Raw genomic sequence first — 20,143 nt, 5'->3', positions numbered from 1 at the left:
AAACACTGTCAAGCTCGAGCTTTCCTAGAACATAAAGGAAGACTCTCTTGCCTGCGTTCATCTCGAAATAAACAAACATAGAGAAACGCACACAGAGATGAATACGCTCTTGCCCTTAATGGCAACACGTATATCCTCATTATTCATATCATGTGTTGCTTGTGTTATAAGAAAACTTTCACACAGGTTTTTTAAAGCACGTCAGCAGCATATTGTACACCACCCTCTCAATTATAAGATCAATTATTTCGAGGAAAAATGATCGGAAAATGCTCCAGTTCATTTACATAAATGAATGTCTACCTCTCTCTAATAATCAATTGTTATTTCTATTCTTTTTATCAAATGAGTTTAATCCAAAGGTAACTGTGATTCAAAAAACTCTAGTCCCCTATCTCTGAACATATATATATATATATATATATATATATATATATATATATATGCACATATCTGCATTCAAGGATTTTGAGACAGTTGCTTGTTGAAGGCAGATTGAGAGAGAAGCCATAAGGGAAATCAAAGGAGCCAAATCATAACAGTCTCTCTGTTTCAACCCATCTTGGTTGACATATCCTGGCATACAATCAGAACAGAATGGAACCTCCATTCTTGTTAATCTGCTTTATTCATCTCATGACACAGAAATAATCAGTAAAGCAAATTATTAACAGCAGCACCTACACAAATAATAGCACTACGTTGTATTTTACAGTATTTTGTAATCTTTAAAACATATCCAATTGCATTACTTAAGGAAAGCAGAAAGATAATTGTTTTCTGCCTGTATGTTGGAAAATACATCTGCTACTCAAGCATATCCAGGGTCTGAGATAGTAAATGAAGAAGAAACTCTCAGAGCACATATCATCAGTCAATTCTTTGTCTAATACTCTGATTTTTTAGAACTGTTCTACTTTTCTGCTCAAATCCATCACAGGTGTCTTCAGTGTTCTTTAAAAATCATCCTCGGTTCATACCTATTTTTCAACACACATATAGAGAATAAAGAGGAGAGAATTAAAAATAAAGAAATAGAAAATTTTAAAAATATTTGCTGGGCAAGATCAATGGAAAGATGACTACATCTTCCTTCTCTTCTGGAAACTGCAAGGGAGCAATACATTTACATGATCAACTTTTTATCTGGAATGGTTTTCTTTATAAAACAAAAGCAACTCAAATTTATTTTTAAAATATATGGAACATTTTCTCATGTTGGAGATAATGGAGTCCTTCCAAATTGATGAGAAGAAACACAGAGTACTCTTATATCAATTACCTTTAAGTATGCTAAGACTAATTTGTTAATACAGTCACAAAGCTTTTTCATGTGAGCTATTTTGAAGTCTACACTATTGTAGGTTTTCAGTATGTGTACACTTATCTGGTATTGTTCCCACCATTCTTCTCTGGAAGCTTTTAATCTACCCAAAATCAAGTTTTGTACCCATTAAACACAAATTCCCCATCTTCTCTTTCCAATTTAATAGCTGGAATTGGTGCTGTTGGTTGATAATTTTAGGGACATTTGCAAAATCTGTTGTCATTTGAAGTAAAAACACTTAAACATCCAAGTATGTGAAAAGTAGTTCATGATGAAACCTTATAGATCAATTTTATGACTTCTAAATATAAAACATTAACCTTAGTAACTGCCAGCAATGCTTCCTCTGTATTCCTATTGTGGTGGTTTGAATGAGAATAGCATCCATAGACTCATATATTTGAATTCTTGGTCCCCAATTGGTGGAATTCTTTGAGAAAGATTATGATTAGGTGTGGCCTTGTTGGTGGAGGGGTGTCATTGAGGGCATGCGTCCAGGGTTCAAAAGCCCACACCATGTCATGAGCTCTTCCTGCCTCATGCTTATAGATCAAGATTTAAGCTCTCAGCTACTGGTCTAGACCATGCCCTGCCTGTGTGCTGCCATAGGCCATACTATTGGAGGATTTATTAAGGCAACTCCATGTAGTTAAAAAGGAGGTTTATTTTGGGGGGTAACTTAAAGCTAGTAGGGGGGTTGGTTACAGGATCAGGGAGAGGTGAGGTGCAGTCCAGATGGGTTATCTGGAGAACTCCACTCCGTCTACCATCCAGCATCTAGGATCACGAGGAACCAAGAGAGCCAGCACATCCAGACTCGGGTCTTAAGGGCTCCCATCTTGGTCCCACCTCAGGGACCGGTTATAGGTAGGCATGACAGTTACCAGAAGCCTCACTGAGGGTAGTACTTCCAGGTCAAAGCTGGAACAGCTATCCACAACATCTCCCCCTTTTGTCTAAATAAGGAAGTTCTAACCTAATACACAACTATATACAATAGGAATGATTATCAAATATTGTCCAGGAGGAATAAGGGATGATGACCTAGACAAGATGGCACTGCAACCAACACCAATAACATCAAACAAGAGACACATACTAAAATCCAGAGAAATCTGGAACATAGGTAAATGGCATGTTACAAAGATCATTCCAAAAGGTGTCCTATCCTAAAGAACCTAAATCTAATACTTAATATGTTCTAGCAAAGATACAAGAAAAATTGTAACTATATCTTTTAGTCTTCAATCCCATCAAAGACCTGAGAAGGAATATAATAATACCAGAAAAACAGGAGAAGAATGCAAGTAGAAGTCTCACTGCGGGTAGTACTTCCAGGTCAAAGCTTGAACAGCTATCCACTATACCATACCATGATTGCTATGGATATTCTAAAACCATATGCCCCAAATTAAATGCTTTCTTTTATAAGTTGCCTTGATCAAGGTGTTTTCACAAAGCAATAGAAAAAATGACTAAAATACTCATTAAAATCTACAAGTTATAATGATGTTGGTACCTCATCAAATAGTCTTCATTTACACACTGCTGGGGATGTCTTTCTGTATAAATAAAATGCTGATTGGCCAGTAGCCAGGCAAGAAGTATAGTATAGGTGGGACAAAGAGAGAGGAGAATGCTGGGAACAGGAAGGCTGAGTCAGGAGTCGCCAGCCAGACATAGAGGAAGCAAGATGTAAAAGTACCCATAAACCACAAGCCATGTGGCAACTTATAGATTAATAGAAATGGGTTAATTTAAGATGTAAGAGCTGGTCAATAGTTAGCCTGAGCTAATGGCCGAGCAATTTTAACTAATATGAGCTTCTGAGTGATTATTTTATAAGTGGGCTGTGGAGCTGCTGGGGCCCAAGTGGGACTGGAGAAAACTCCAGCTACAACACACATTGCATTTCCCTTGACTCTATTTTAGTTCTACTTTTAGTATTTTAAATACATAAATGCACACCTAAAACTCTGATCATTAGTGTTAAAAAAGATAGTTCTTTGAAATATTATCTGAGATTATGATATGTATTCCTTTTTCTGTGTAATCTGAAGGACACACTACTTACTTAGTCTAAAATCATGATAAGTTCCTCTCATTCTAACTTTGGGTTAGATATATCTCCCTTTAAAATATGCTATCACCTGAGAAAATATCTACATATTCTTCAATTAAATAATATATTCATCTTTATATTCAACTACATTATCAAAAACAACTATAGATTAAATAGCACCTTAGTTACTCCAAAGCAAATGGAAAAAAACATAGAAATGTTCATGGTCTCTGAATCAAAGAACAAATAGAACATATGGAAAATAAGATTATAAGAACCAAGTGTAGGGCACAGAAACAAGAGACATAAACAGCTTAGAAAATGCTTTTTGCTTTGAACTTTTTCAGAGCTAGACAGAATATCATCTCATGAATGAAATACTTTGATTGGTACTTTTGCCATATTTTTAAAGAGAAATAAAACCCAAATTAACTACTGCTTTAAAGTAGAGGTTGAAAATCAAATTCGATATTTTCTCTTAGAAAGCCAAAACTATCATAAACTATTAATTTTTTAATGTTTTAGAAATATCAAAGAATAATCATGACAGTCCTCAGGGTTATGTACTTATTTAAAACAATCTATTCATAGACTATTCATTATCCCAAGTCATTTTATAATTAATAATTATAATTACTTTTTATAACCCCTTCATTTTATTCTAGTATTTATTCATTTTGAATCATAGTAAATTCAAATATTTACTAAGCATTCTTGTTCTCATTTGTACCTGGAGGTAGGTAAAAAATGTCTCTGGCTTATTATACAAACCTCCTAGTAGTTAAGACAATCCCAGATTACAATGATGTTTGACAAGTGTTACGTCATTAGGACAAACCAAGTGCAGGAGAGAGTACATGAGCCTACTGGAAGAACATCTCATCTACTCCTCCCTTTCAATTTTTTAAAGTTTTTTTTTTAATTAAAATATAATCACATCATTTTCTCCCTTTCTTTTCCTCTGTCCAACCCTTCCCATGCATGCCCCTTGCTCGCTCACGCTCTCTCTCTCTCAAACCCACAGTCTCTATTTCTTTAATTGTTGCTTATTTATATTCCTAAATAAAGAACTCCAACTGGCTCAGTCCATATAATGTTGTATGCATAGGATTTCAGTGTAGACCACTTGGTATTGGATAACCAATTTGGGAACTCTTCAGGGAAGTTTTATGGTCTCCTAAAAGGTTCTGTTTAATGTGACTTGATTAAGGTAGAGCGCTTTCTACCAAAGGAAATAACATTAACACAGACAGAAAGGGTAGGTGGAATAAAAAAGAAAGAAAAAGTAATTCCAGACTTTTCAAACTGAACATGAAAAACCTCAGAAATACACTTCTGATCACATGCAATGTAATACCATAATGCCACATGGGGAAACCTTCCTTTACTATTCATTACGCATCATCTCCCAAAGGTTCCCAGGAGGCTTATTCTAAAGAACTCAATTCTGAGATGAATTTTGATTTTAGTTTTTCCAAAAGTAATGAAAGAGATGAATATTCACAAGATATAGACTGTGCTTTAGAAGACTTTACCCTAAAAAAGACACAATTGGAAGCACATTAGTATTTGCCCTTGAGAAATTACCTTTGCCAGAAAGTATTGTAGAAAAAAATCTATTTAAATAAAAGAAAATTAATGAAAAATATATACAGGTAAAGTAGTGTAAAAGAATAATGAGCCCAGAAATAAAAGAAAAAAGAAATAACCTTTATCATAGGTAGTGTCCTGTTCCTATTTTAATCCTGGTCCCTTAGGTACTTTCAAACCATGATACTGTCTCTCAAATTCATTAATACTGCATTTTCACGGAGTTTGCCACAATCCAGTAATAACAATAGTAGAGCCTATTTACAACTGACCATTTGTTTCTTAACATTCTTAGGATAAGCCCAACATCTTTGTTAGGAAAGTGGAATTTACAGAAATCTACATCTCCAGCACAACACTCCCTGCTATAATTCCTCATTAAAGCACCTTTTAATTTCTCATATGTTTACTGTTATTTCTTCCTAAAATATATTCTCTAGTAACCTTGGGTCTCCAGCATTGCTCACACCTTACACCTAAGCTGGAATATTTAAAACAAGAAAAGCTTTCCTGACTTAAAGCAAGGTATCCTTTAGTGTCATAGATCATGCTTTTGAAGTATCTTTTTGTTTTTCAAGACAGAGTTTCTCTGCGTAGTTTTGGAGCCTGTCCTGGAACTCTTACTCTGTACCCCAGGCTGGCCTCAAACTCACAGAGATCCATCTGCCTCTGCCTCCGGAGGGTTGGAATTAAAGGCATGAGCCACCACCACCCAGCAAAGTATCATTTTTGAAAGCCTGCATTTTACATAATTGTTGACACTTGTTTCTGACCTGTAAGCCCCATGATATCTGTTTTACACCACCCACTACTCAAGAATACAGTAAGTGTTCATCAATAAATAGGCATGGATGAATGAATGATAGTGACAAAAGAATAAGAGAATGGATGCACTTGATGATTTCTTTCTTAAATTTTTCAGTCTCTGCAAAATAATTTGGAATTAGAACATAACTCACAGCAGTTCTCAGAGAAAGCGTCCCATTTGCATGTAACAAACACCTTTTCACAGTGTTCATGACAGAACAATGAAAAGATATTTCACAGACTAAGCAGTAAAAGAAAAAGGAAGCAGGAAACAGTTGCTTGACATGATTCCTGCACAGTGGAAAAGCTATCATTTCATGAGCACCAATTAAGAGAAAAACAACAACTCAAAGATGGCACTCCAGCCCAAATATGCCCTCTTAAAATAGTCAATATGTCAATATAAATGTATTTTGATATTAAAAGAGTCGACACAAATTCTAAAACTTCTATATAGTTTCTATTGCATCTATTGTTGGGAAACAATGTCCTCCTTTGGCAATTTCAGCATTCTCTGAAATATAGTAGAAATCTACAGAGGTGAAATCTAACTTTTCTGCAGGGAAATGAATAGACCTGGATATTGTCAGGTGAGTTATAAGCTCAACTCAAAAAGAGAGATATGACATGTTTTCTTTCACAGGCAGATTCTAGATTGAAAAAAAAAACAAAATAAATGAATGTGTGCTGTTATGGAGGAAGAAGAAAAGTGAATGGTGATGAGAAAGAAAGAGATGGGAAATGAATATAGTGAAAATTTATAATATATATGTATGGTAGTTTGAACAAGAATGGCCCCCATAGGTTCATGTATTTGAATGTCTAGTTACTAGGGAGCGAAACTACTTTAGGAAGGATTAGGAGGTTTGGCCTTGTTGGAGATTTGTCACTGGCAGTAGGCTTTGAAGTTTCAAAAGCCTCAGCCAGGACCTGCCTACTGCCTGTGGATCAGGACATAATGCTCTCAGGTATTACTCCAGTGCCATACTTGTCTACTTCCCATCATGATGATCATGGATTAACCATTCTAAATATAGAAGCAAGCCCTCAATGTTTCCTTTTATAAGAATCATGCTGTCGCATCACATCAACAGAACAATAACTAAGACAAATGCATGAAAAATGTTACAATGAAAAACGTCATTTTATCTAACTAATAAACACAGACTCTAAAACAGTTGTGCCTCTAAGATATCATAGTTAATATGCGGTAGTTTATGCTTTGCTCAACTTATTTTATAAATAGTAATACTTACATGTTGAGTTTAAGCAATTTTTAAATGAAGATTGTCATTTCAAACAACTTATTAAGTAATCCATTTTCTGCAAGTCAGTTCCCCATGCTACCTGTCACCATCCACCACCCAAATATACACAGGTCACTTTCTGATTTCTGTTTCCTTTGTACATTGTTTCTGGTGATAAAAATAATTTTCAATAATCTTAACTTTAAAATTCTATGTGAAAGAACAAGTCTCCATCATTTCCCATTCTTAATTGATTAAAATTGCCTTAATCTTACCATTGAATTATTCTTGTATACTTTAGAAAGATTTTTAAAATGTAAAAATTGAAAGAAAGTTGCATTGTTTAGTTTCATGTCAACATCACAGATTTATTGAGATATGATGAACAGTATTACTACGTTAAATCCACTTTAGTAGCTCTTTGATTATTTCCATTGATATAAGATTTCTCTTGTGTATTTTAATGATGTTTTCTTAATATTTATTTTATTGTTTATCTTCCCATAGATTTTGAAATTCCCTTTTATTATTTTCATATTAAATTTCCCAATGTTTTTGATGAAAGGAAATATTTTAAATGATCTTGAAAGAATTATATTTGCTAAACACTCAAATTTTAATTTCTGCATCTAAACATTTCTGAACAGGCAATCATATATTAAAATTGAAAAGAAGTTATCTTTCTAATATTTATACCTGATATTTTTATATTTGTTTTCTATGTCTTTTTGTATATCCTGTTATCTATGTGATGTTTTATTGACTTTTGACTCTACATTTGCACTACTATATAATATATATATATTTACATATATATAATGTGTTTAATAATAATTTGGAAACATGTATTTTAACTATTTATGTATTTCCATCTAAATCATGTTTGGGGGATTCAATTATTATAAAATATATTAAATTATAACAAAACACAAAGTAAGATGACTTTATAAACTATCTCTACTATATGTTTGAGTAGAGAATTCCCATGATTCCCATAATCAGTTATGAAATTTTAGTACAGGCAACAGAAGAAATCCTATACAAATAACAATTGTATAAATCACCAACAAGCGAAAGGTTGTAACTAAATGATAGAAATACAATATATAAGTCTTGGTGTAAATTTAAAGATTGTGTGTGTGACTGAAATTCTAACCAGAATAATTTAAATTGTTAAATGTTATTTTTTAATATATAAAAAGCAGAGTCCTTTTTGGTCTTTTCATGTTTTTAAATACCATTTAATGATTTAATGTAATATTGTCAGCTTTATCAAAGTGACAGCAATAAATGGGTTACTACTAAGCACGTGCAATGTTCTAATCATTGGGCTAGAACTAAAAAAAAACATATTTTGTACAAAACATGAAATTTTTTAAATCACCACCTTTTGCCATGTAAATAACTGAAGCTTTTAAACTTTTCAACAACTTTTTGAGGCTATACAAGTGGTGAATGGAATTTAAGTTGAATTTTGGCCTCGCTAACACTAGAGTTATATCTTGCAAGAGGATAAGTCATTCATTGCTTAAACTACCCCATAATTAGGCATTTTATACAAGCACCTCATTATTTTTGGTAAAGCCTTGATGTTATACTCCTGACAACAGAACAAGGATACAGCTCATCTGACAAATGAATGAAGTATTTCTTTATTCATTCTAAGCATAGTTTAACTTATCTGCAAATGTATGAAGTATTGCTTCATTCATTCTAACCATAGTTTAGTTTATCTGACAAATGAATGAAGTATTTCTTTATTCATTCTAACCATAGTTTAGCTTATCTGACAAATGCATGTAGTATTGCTTCATTCATTCTAACCATAGTTTAGTTTATCTGACAAATTCATGAAGTATTTCTTTATTCATTCTAACCATAGTTTAGAGGTTTAGAAATCCTGACCTTACATATCCATTGGAAAATGCACATGAAAGCCCTATATGAGTGCATCAATAATAAAATAATCCAAAGAGAAAGGTAAAGAGAAAATGGGGAGATGGGGAGTGGTATAGGAGGAGAAAGACACATAGGACAGGAAGAAAAAGGAAGGAGGGGGGAAAAAGAAGAAGAGAGAGGGAGAGAGGGAGGGAGGTAAAGAGGGAGAGAGAGGAGGAAAGGAGGGGAATGGAGACAGAGGAATCTACATGGAGGGAAGGAGGGGCAGAGGAGAGGGAAAGGAGGGAGAAAGAAGCGGGGAGAGAATGAACGCTGCAGAAAGCCAGAAGCCTGTTCTGCCCTCTACATTATAGAGTAGTGATTTTCGATCTGTCTTAGGTCTTAGATTAGAATCAGATGGCAGGAGAGAGCCCCCACAAAGCTGACCGCACTGCATGGTGCAGAAGAAGTGATGAGGAAATCAGGATTCCAGTCTTTCAGCTTTACCATGAACATTTTGATGTTTTTGCTTATGTCTTAGACAGCTAGTCCTTTTGTGAATGAAAATGTGTGCCAAAGGGTGCTTTTACAGTCCAAAGAGAATCGTAGGTAACCTAGAAATTCTTATCTAAAAATAAAACTCTTGACAGATTGGGAACTTTTTTAATCCTTCAACTTGTCCTCTAGGACAATACCTGAACTTCTGACTAAATTAACAGAAAGCAATGGACTTTTCCCAAAGAACAGAGTGAATAAACAATCCTTTCTTGCACGATAAGTGAGTTTTTAAATGTATTTATGTATCACCATTTTTCCATATATATGTATATATGAATGCATATATGTGTATATATATAAAGCTTTCATTTCATGTTGTTTTAATAAAATATGTGAGATTGACAACAAAGAAAAATGTTTACTGTGTTCACAAGTTTTAAACTCCAAGCTCTGGAAAGCCACCTCTGAGCCTCCACACAGCTGTGCAAATTCCATTGCATGATGGGAGCAGATATGAAGCCTCCAGGAGCAAGTGCAGAAAGACCAAAACATAGACTCACTTTGTAACAACCTCCTTTGTTAGGTAATTCAGTTCTTCAAGATCTAACCCACTTCCAAAATGCATAAATCACTTTTAAGGATACTTTCATCAAGACCTAATTATTTTTCTTTAAGTTCTACCTCTCAAGTTTGAACAATAACAACAACAACAACAACAACAACAACAACACACACACACACACACACACACACACACACACACACACACACACACAGAGCCAACTACAGTGGGGACTAAGCCTTGAATGCGTGGACTTTTGTGAGAAGCAAACCATATCCAAACTGTTCCAATGTCTGAATATATTTGCAGGGAGAGTTGTTATTTTTCAGCAAGAAGCCTTCCATTGTGATCTGTTCTACACTCAGTAGAGAACACAAGTGCCCAAGTCCTGAATGTACTAGAAACAACTAGAAAACATTCTCTATGTTTTCCAAAGAGAGTTTTATTGGTGATGCAATATATAGTCTATTTAGATAGTCATTTGATAGACCGTAACTTCAGGAAGATCAAAGCCCTAAAAAATTCAAAGACTACACATACTTCTGCTATGAAAAGTTTCTTTGCTCTTGGTGCACTATCAGTTTCAAATGAACCCTGCAGAAACACCACTTGACGCCATCCTGGTTTTGAAACAATTGCACAATCCATCAGCTTGCAACAGCTCTTTATAGCTTTCAGCAGCATGCTCAAGTCACCAATAAACATCCCACTACAGTTGTCCTAGATAAAATGCAAAGCTGTTTTTAGCATTTAATATCACAAATATTAAGGAAGACATGATTTATTCCCCCTTCCTTTCTGTATCCTGAATTTCAATATCATCTGTCTACAGCTCTTATGTGCCAGGCATCACACATTTTTTTCAATATTTACTGCTTTAATGTGCATGATATTCATTTCCCTTGCCTATCATTGAGAGCAGAAACCATGAGATGTAATTGTCTCTCCCTCACAGCTCATGAAGTGAGGAAGAACTTATCGTGAGATGTTCAGTTTTAAGGTTAGCTGTTATTATTTAGTAACAACTATGTATTTATGTAGTTCCCATGTGACCATGCTAGACACATATTATGTTTCATTAATTTTATTTACAAACCTGAAAGCATTAAGTCTCTCTTCTAAGTGAAAGCCTGAAGTTCAGAAAAGGAAATGATCTTCCAAGTTCCATAATAGTAGGCATTTTAATATACATTAGAAGTCTTTTATCTTCTATGCCTCAGCAATGACTTAGTAACTGAAACTTAATAAAAAGTTAACTAATCAATTCCTGCAAATATGTGATGTAAGTAAATATTTAAATGATATTTTTATTTAACAACCTAAAACATTTAAAGTTAATGAATAAGAAACTAATGTAAATCACTAAGTATCTATGGGGTGTTATTTCTCTTGTATAGCTCTCAAAGATTCTTCAATATATATTTAGAAATATGTGCATGCATATAAATTTATATCTGGTAAATTTAAATTTTGGAAAATCATTTTCTTAAAGAAAGAATGAGTGTTAGCTCATAGAATTTTGTACATAATGATATTGTATTTCCATAAACTACAGAATTTTATCATTGAAAGGATATTGGATTAGAACCGAAATATTACACATAACTGGTAATTATTTATTTAAAAGGAAATATAAGTTATACAAGGTAATTCTGCATGGTCATCTTATTTTAGAATTGATTTATCAGTCATGCATTGAGTGCTTATCATTTTTCAGAGTTAATCTATTTTCTGGGACAAGTCACTGAAAGTATGTGCTATCAGTAATAAAGCTGCTTTTCTGATTTTATACCATAAAATAGGAATGGGAAAGAATGTCAATATGGGGCTCTGCTATGTGAGATGATGAAAATAGATCAGAAAGATATATTAAAAATAATTTGGAGTGCTAAGAGAGTTTTCTTAGCTTTTGTCATCAATACATGATGCTCTTTAACATATCCATAGTCTGAGATGCCTTGCTCAGCCTTGATGCAGAGGGTAGGGAATTGGACCTACCTCTGCTAAATGTGCTGGGCTTTGCTGACTCCCCATGGGAGCCTTTGCTTTTTTGGAGGAGTGGATGAAGGGGGAGAAGGCTGGGGAGGGAGCGGGAGGAGGGATGAGGGGGGATCTGTGGTTGGTATGTAAAATGAATTAAAAAATTCTTAAATAAATAAAAAAAATTAAAAAACATCTGTAGTCAATATATGTCTAACAATCTTTACTTTGAAATATTCATCAATGAAATTGTATTTAATTGAATGATATATTAAGGATAGAAGACAAAGACTTGAGCAGTTAACAGTGGTTATAAATTTATTTTCTGTTGAGACAACCCCTGTGTAACTATTTTTATATGATGTAGTATGGTATTTTCAATTTCAATATTTTCAAGCCAATTTGGAAAACAGGACATTTTCTAATCATTGAAGGAAAAATTCAACAGAAGATATTACAATACTAAACATATGTCCACCAAACACATGAGCATCCAATTTTCTTGTTTTTTAGACATTATTCACTGTATAGTCAACTATAAACTATTTAATTTTTATTTAAAAATTTTTATACAACATATTTTGATCATATTATCTCCCCACAATTCTTTCAAGATCCTCCCCAACTCCCTGCCTGTAAAATTTCATGTTTTTTTCTATTTGTCAACAGCCCCCGTCAACGTGAAAATTAAAACAAACAATAACAACAACAAAGAACAATAAGAAAAAAGATAACAAAACAAAACAAAAGCACATAGCTCCACATGGAGCCTGTTTTGTGTTGGCCAGTATGGTTAACACACCCAGCGATGCTCCATTTGAGAAAATTGATTTTCGCTGTTACAGCAGGTATCAAATACAAATAGTTTTTTTGGTTCAGGGTAGGACTTTCTGTCAGTTTTCCCTTTTCAGTGTTGAAAGTTTGTCTGGCTTGAACCCAGGCATGCTGTCATAGTCTTTGTGAGTTCCTATGTATGTCAGTCCTATTGTGTCTGTAAGACTGATTCCTTGGAGTCATCCACCACCTCTGGCTCTTACAATCTTTTCTCTTCCTCTTCTGCATAGATTTGTGAACCTTGAGGTGAAGGGTTTGATAAAGACATCCCACTTAGTCCTTGGAAGAGCACTTAATTTCATAAAAGAAACACTATTGGACTTAAAAATACAGATCAACTCATAACACAATGACAGTGACTATTTCAATACCCCCCTACCATCAATACAAGTCATCTGGAAAAAATTAGAGAAACTCTAAGTTAAATGGAACCATAAATCAAATAAACCTAACAGACACCTACAGAACTTTCCCTGCAAACATTAAGAATGCATGTTCTTCTCTGCAGCCCATGGGACTTTCTCCCAAAGGGGTCATCTAACCATTATAAAATAAAACTGGATATTAACAGTATTATGATTGAAAGTACATAAGCTCATGGAAGCCAAACACACCATTAAATTGAAGAAACAAATCAAGAAAGAATCACAAGAATTGAATGAAATTAAAAATACAAGACATCAAAATCTATGGGAAGCAATGAAGGCAGTCATAAGAGGAAAGCTTACAGCGCTGTGTAACTATGTCTTAGTTAGGGTTTCCATTGCTGTGAAGAGACACCATGACAATGGCTACTCTTATAAAGGAAAACATTTAATTGGGACTGGCTTTTAGTTTCAGAGGCTTAGTCCATTATCATCATGGTAGGACATTGCAGTGTACAAGCAGACATGGTGCTGGAGAAGTAGCCAAGAGCTCTTTATCTTGATCTGCAGGCAGCATAAGCAACTGTGTGTCACACTGAGCCTAGCTTGAGCAAGGGAAACCTCAAAGCCCACCCTGCAGTGACATATTTCCTCCAACAAGGCCACATCTATGGCCTCCTAATAATTCCACTCCCTATGGGGGCCAATTTCTGTCAAACTACCACAATGTATATAAAAGCAATTTAAGAGATATCAAATTAATAACAGTATGAACTTGAATGACCTAGAAAAATAGAGCAATCAATACTCCCCCAAATCTAGATGGGAAGAAATAAACAAAATCATGGCTGAAATGAAGGAAATACAAACAAAAAAATTAGAACAATCAATGACACCAATAGTTGGTAATTTGAACAGATTGAGAAGATTGATAGTTCTTCTGCGTGTAGAAGAATGCAACTTGATCCTTATCTGTCACCCTACACAGAACTCAACTGGGCCAAGGACCTCAACATAAAATTTGATGTTTTTAATCTGATAAAAGAGGAAGTAGGGACCATACTTGAACTCATTAATGTTGGAAAGTGTTTTCTGAAAATAGAGATCAAACTTGAACTTACTGGTGCAGAAAGGATTTTCTGAACAAGATCCCAATACTGAAGGCACTAAGACCAACAATTAATAAATGGGATCTCATGAAATTTAGAAATTTCTGTTAGAGCAGATGTCATGAATTAAATGAAGAGGAATTCTACAGAATGAGAAAACATATTTACTAGTTATACTTTGGCCAGAGGGTTAGTATCTAGAATATATAAAGAACTTAAAAATTAAACATAAAGCTAGGAAACTACCTGGGTTTGAAACTGGAGCACAGAACTAAACAGTTTCCAAATAATGAAATACAAATAAATGGCTGAAAATTTTTTTTAATGTTCCACATACTTAGCTATGAGGGAAATATAAATTAAAACTACATTAAGATTTCATCTCATCCCAGTCACAATGACTGAGATCTAAAAATCCCAACAATAGAAAATGCTGACATGGAGGTGAGGAAAGATAAACACTTATTTACTGCTTTTTGGATTGCAAACTGATGGAGCCATGGTAGAAGTCAGTGTGGAGCTTCCTCAGAAAGCTGAAAATAAATCTACCAATATGTCCCCTACATCACCCTTGAGTATATACACATTAAAGAGATATTTGCCCATTCTTGCTTATCACTGCCCTATTCATAACAACCAGGAAAAGGAAGCAGCCTGGATACATAACAACTGATGGATGGCTAATGAAACAATTGTGGAAACAATGGAATATTCCTCAGCTATTAAGAAAAATGAGATTTCTCAGGTAAAAGGAAAGAGCTGGAAGCAATCACCAGAATTGAACTAACATAGGCCAAGAAAGACAAGCATTACGTTTTCTCTAATTTGTGAATCTTAGCTTTGAAACTTTAGTTATACTTGTCTCATTTTGAATACGCAACGAGGTCAGGAAATTACTAAGAGATCATATAGAGAGGTTTTCAAAGGAAGGGAGATAGGAAGCAATGCTACAAAGGGTTAAAATGGAATTGTGGAACAGGAAGGGATAAATTGGAGTAGTAGAAAAAAATGGGATAAATAACACTAAAGACCTTTTAAGAAGTCATTTGGAAACTTAACTGTAGAAGCTTCCTAAAACCATTTACACACACAAAAAGCCAAACAAATGGAAACACATGAACTATGAAGCAATGGCTGAGGGGCCCCCAACTGGATCAGGCCCTCTGAATAGGTGAGACAGCTGATTGGCTTGATCTGTTTGGGAGGCATCCAGGCAGTGGGACTGGGTCCTGTGCTCAGTGCATGAATTGGCTGTTTGAAACCTGGGGCCTATGCAGGGACACTTGGCTCAGTTGGGAGGAGGGGACTGGACCTGCCTGGACTGAGTCTACCAGGTTGATCTGAATCCTCGGGGGAGGCTTTGCCCTGGAGGAAGTGGGAATGGGAGGTGGGCTGGGGGGGAAGGGAAGGGAGGTGGGAGGGGGGAGAACAAGGGAATCCGTGGCTGATATGTAGAACTAAATTATATTGTAAAATAAAATAAAAAGAATTAAATGTAGTTATTATACAGTTAGGTAACAATACTCTTATTAAAAACCAAAGGATAACAAAAAACCCAGTGCTGGAAATGAATAGTTGACTTCTTTTGTAGTTGTTGGCCAGTGATGCCCCATAGACCTCGAACATGACAAGCTATTGATAATGCTCTTGGTGACCCTCCAGAACATCACAATTAAACCCTATTGCTGAAGAAGATAACACATATGTGAATCATAGAACATGGAGAAATAAAGCTGGTACAGGCCTGGAAGCTTCATCCCTATATGGCTGGTTTTCTTTTTTCTTTTTTTTTTTTTTTTTTTTTTTTTTTTTTGGTTTTTCGAGACAGGGTTTCTCTGTGGAGCTTTGCGCCTTTCCTGGATCTCGCGCTGTAGACCAGGCTGGCCTCGAACTCACAGAGATCCGCCTGCCTCTGCCTCCCGAGTGCTGGGATTAAAGGCGTGCGCCACCACCGCCCGGCTTTTTTCTTTTTTTTTTTTTTTTTTTTTTTGGTTAATGGCTGGTTTTCATAGTTTTGGAATATGCTATGCATGCTTTTCAAGGAGAGGAGAAAAGTAGGTATCAGTCTTAGTCAGGCCTGAACACTGAGAGAAACATTAATGACTGGACTCACAAGATATGCCACTAATGCAGTGCTGGCACAGGCATCATGGGAGAAACACACTGATTTCTGATTCGATTTATAGCCCTGTCTACAGGATGAAACACATAGCTGGCACATTATTGTTCCAAAAGTCTATGGTTAGACAAGTCATAAGCTCTAGTAGAGAACTATTATTTTCTAATGTGACAAGAGATTCCAAGTTCATAAAAGAATCATTACTAAAGCTTGAATCACATATTGACCCTTACACACTGATAGTAGTGGACTTCAATATCCCATGCTTCCCAATAGACAGGTCTTCCAAACAAAATTTAAACGGGAAAATGCCAGAGATACCTGACATTATAAGCCAAATGGATTAACAGAAATTTACAGAACATTTCACCCAAACACAGAAGAATATACCTTATTAGCACCTCATGAAACTTTCTCCAAAATTGACCAAATAATAGAACAAGTCACAACAGACACAAAAAGATTGGAACAACACCCTGGATCCTATGTGACCCCAGTGGATTAAAGCTGGATACTAACAAAAACAACAACAAAACCACAGAAAGCTTATAAACTTGTGGAAACTGAACAACTCATCACTGAATGAGAAGTTGATTAAAACAGAAATTAAGAAAGCACTTAAAGACTTTCGAGAATTGAAGGGAAATGAATACACAATATCCCCAAACTTATGTGACACAGTGAAGACTGTTCTAAGAGACAAGTTCATATCACTAAGTACCCACATAAAAAATGTGATGTGACCTCATATTAGTAACTTAGCAGCACACCTGGAAGGTCTAGAACAAAAAGGACTCACACCCAAAAGAAATAGATGAGAAAAATTAATCAAACTCAGAAGGAGAATCAATAAAATAGAAACAAACAAACAAAACCAACTTAAAGAATTAGTGAAACAAAGAATTGGTTCTCTGAGAAATCGATAAGATTGACAAACCCTTGTGGTGATATTATGTTCCCCAAAATATTGTGTACCTTAATAAACTTATCTGGGGTCAGAGAACAGAAAAGCCACAAGATACTTACGCTAGAAAATGTTAGCACACGCCTTTAATCCTAGCATTCGAGAGACAGAAATCCCTCTGGATCTCTGTGAGTTCAAGGCCACGTTGGAAACAGCCAGGCATGGTGACTCACGCCTTTAATCCCAGAAAACAGCCTTTAATCCCAGGGAGTAGTGGTAGAAAGCAGAAAGGTTTATAAGGCGTGAGAAATTAGAAGCATTTGGCTGGTTAAGCATTTGACTGGTTAAGCGTCGGAGATTTCGAGCAGCAGTTCAGCTGAGAGCCATTGGGATGAGGACACAGAAGCTTCCAGTCTGATGAAACAAGACCAGCTGAGAAGTTGGCCAGGTGAGGTTAGCTGTGGTTTGTTCTGGTACTCTGACCTTCCAGGATTTACCCCAATAACTGGCCTCGGGTTTGATTTTATTAATAAGAACTTTTAAGATTCATGCTGCAAACCCTTATCCAAATTAACTAAAAGGCAGAAAGAGAATATCCAAAATAACAAAAAAATGAAAATTAAGTTTAATAGATACTGAAGAAATTCAGAGAATCATAAGGACATACTTGAAAAACTTACACTCTACCAAATTGAAAAATCTAAGAGAAATGGATAATTTTCTTGATACATATCATGTACCAAAGCTAAATAAAAATAAGATAAGCAATTAAAAACAGATCTATAAACCCTAGTGCAGTGGTTCTCAACCTGTGGGTTGCAACCCCTCTGGCAAACCTCTATCTCCAAAATATATTTACATTACAATTTATAACCATATCAAAAATACAATTATGAAGTAGCAACAAAAATAATTTTGTGATTGGGGGTCACCACAACTTAAGGAACCATAATAAAGTGTCACAGCATTAGGAAGGTTGAGAACCACTGCCCTAGTGATTAAAAGTCTCCCAATAAAAACAAACAAAAAACAAAACAAAAAAAATAGCCAAGGGCTTAGTGCAGAATTCTACCAGATTTTCAAGGAAGAATTGACATCAATACTTCTCAAATTATTCCACAATATAGAATCAGAAGGAACATTGCAAAGTTCATTTCACAAGGTGACAATTACCCTGCCACCCAAACCACATAAAGAAGCAATAAAGAAAAAATTACAGACCAAATCTCCTTTATAAACATAGATTCAAAATACTCAATAAAATACTGCAGATTATACTTGCATCTGAAGTTCCCAATCGTTTTCTCAGATTTTCTATTTCCAGCATTCCCTCTGTTTGTGAGTGAGGTAACCCAGACTCAGAAAGACAAACATGGTATGTACTCACTCATAGCAGGATACTAGACATGAAACAAGGATGACTTGTCTGCTGCTCACATCACCAGGGAGGCTACCTGGAAAACAGGACCCCAAGAAAGACACAGGGATCGCCCAATGACAGAGAAATGGAATGAGATCTACATGAACAGCCTAGACATGAGTGGGGGTAATGAAAGGCGAGGGTTGAGGGAAAGAGAGCTTGGGGGAGCGGCAGATCCCAGCTGGATCAACAACAGAGAGGGAGAACAAGGAATAGGAGACCATGGTAAATGAAGACCACATGAGAATAGGAAGAAGCAAAGTGCTAGAGAGGCCCACAGAAATCCACAAAGATACCCACACAACAGACTGCTGGCAATGGTCGAGAGACAGCCCGAACTGACCTACTCTGGTGATGGGATGGCCAAACACCCTAATTGTTGTGCTAGAAACCTCATCCAACTACTGAGGGATCTGGATGCAGAGATCCATGACTAGGCCCTGGGTGGATCTCTGGGAGTCCAATTAGCGAGAATGAGGAGGGTTTATATGAGCGAGAATTGTTGAGACCAAGGTTGGATAAAGCACAGGGACAAATAGCCAAATGAATGGAAACACATGAACTATGAACCAATGGCTGAGGGGTCCCCACTGGATCAGGCCCTCCGAATAGGTGAGACAGTTGATTGGCTTGATCTGTTTGGGAGGCATCCAGGCAGTGGGACCAGATCATTGCATGAGTTGGCTGTTTGAAACCTGGGGCCTATGCAAGATTGTTTGGCTCGGCCTGGGAGGAGGGGACTAGACCTACCTGGACTGAGTCTACCAGGTTGACCTCAGTCTGTGGGGAAGGCTTTGCCCTGGAGGAGATGGGAATGGGGGGGGGGGTTGGGGGGAAGGTGAGGGGGACGGGAGGGGGGAGAACAAGGGAATCCGTGGCTGATATGTAGAACTGAATTGTATTGCAAAATAAATTAAAATAAATTAAAAAAAATACTTGCAGAACAAATCCAAGAAAATATAAAAAAGACCATCCACCATAATCAAGTAGGCTTCATCCCAAAGATGCAGGGATGGTTCAATATATGTAAATCGATAAATGTAATCCACCATATAAGCAAATACATTGAATCTGATAGAAGAGAAAGTGGAAAATTGCCTTGAATTCCTTGGCACAGCAAAAGACTTTCAGAACAGAACACTGTTAGCACAGGCACTAAGATCAACAACCACTAAATGGGACCTCATGAAACAGAAACTTCTTTCTGCATGGAAAAGGATGCCATCATTCATACAAAGTGGCAGCCTACAGAATGGGAAAAGATTTTTACCAACTATACATCTGATATCAGGCTAATATCCAAATTTTATTAAGAACTAAAAAAAAGATGTGAAGAAAACAACACAATTAAAAAATGGAATACATATTTAAGGAGAATTCTCAAAAGAGAACACTCAAATGGCTGAGAAACATCCTTAGCCATCAGGGAAGTAGAAATCAA

General features: G+C 35.8%; 1 protein-coding gene across 1 annotated transcript in view; it reads right to left on the bottom strand.

Annotated features, from left to right (window-relative positions):
- Gpm6a (glycoprotein M6A) overlaps positions 1-20,143 on the bottom strand; it is a 275,020-nt gene that overhangs the window by 115,746 nt on the left and 139,131 nt on the right. The window lies entirely within an intron of this gene.

The sequence above is a fragment of the Peromyscus californicus genome, unplaced genomic scaffold, assembly GCF_007827085.1.
Source record: "Peromyscus californicus insignis strain IS unplaced genomic scaffold, ASM782708v3 Scaffold_23__1_contigs__length_62951481, whole genome shotgun sequence".
Classification (NCBI taxonomy): Eukaryota; Metazoa; Chordata; class Mammalia; order Rodentia; family Cricetidae; genus Peromyscus; species Peromyscus californicus.
This window is presented reverse-complemented; position numbering and strand designations above follow the sequence as displayed.